General features: G+C 26.7%; 1 non-coding gene across 1 annotated transcript; it reads left to right on the top strand.

The window, feature by feature from the left end:
* The first annotated feature begins 260 nt into the window (after nucleotides 1-260).
* LOC111757919 (U6 spliceosomal RNA) lies at nucleotides 261-365 on the top strand. The gene has a single exon (XR_002792167.1). It is a non-coding gene; the product is annotated as a U6 spliceosomal RNA (small nuclear RNA).
* The last annotated feature ends 310 nt before the right edge of the window (nucleotides 366-675 follow it).

Here is a 675-nt window from a genome sequence, read left to right as displayed (position 1 = left end):
AACAAAGATTCTTCTAGTGCCAGGTCCCACATTACAAATTCAGAAAGTAAAGTAATTTACAACCCATAAAACACTTATATAAATACCTATATTTCCAAGTATGAGTTTAAGGATACTTTACAAATCATCACAAATAATATGTAGCATTTACCATCAAAGCAGTAGACAGAAGAAACTGGTCAGTTGCAGATTTATTGATATGCTTATGATAGCTTAGATATTCTGAATCTATGACCTATGGCATTAGATTTATTAAAATGGTGTTCAACTCAGCAGCGTGAACACTAAAATTGAAATGATACAAAGATTAGCATGGCCCCTGTTCAAGGATGACAAGAAATTTACTAAAAGAAATACACTTTGAATATGTAAAATGTGATATTTATATTTAATGGAGTACTACACTGCCATAAATAAAGATAAATTAAAGCATTCATAGGCAAATGGCACAATTTGAGAATATGATGTTACATGAAATAAATCATACACACAAGCTTGGTTTCACATGGCTTCTTTTATATGAGGAAAATATATATTAGTAAATATATATACTAATATATAAAAATATATAATAAATGCTAATTACATAGTATACATAATATATACTACTTATATAAAGTATGTAACAGACACCATTATATAGTATATAATACTATACTATTATATTATATAATA

The sequence above is a fragment of the Cavia porcellus genome, unplaced genomic scaffold (genome assembly GCF_034190915.1).
Source record: "Cavia porcellus strain 051 isolate PalLab524CR breed Dunkin Hartley unplaced genomic scaffold, mCavPor4.1 scaffold_13, whole genome shotgun sequence".
NCBI classification, from domain to species: Eukaryota; Metazoa; Chordata; class Mammalia; order Rodentia; family Caviidae; genus Cavia; species Cavia porcellus.
The sequence above is the reverse complement of the archived record's forward strand: the minus strand, read 5'-3'. Positions and strand labels throughout refer to the sequence as shown.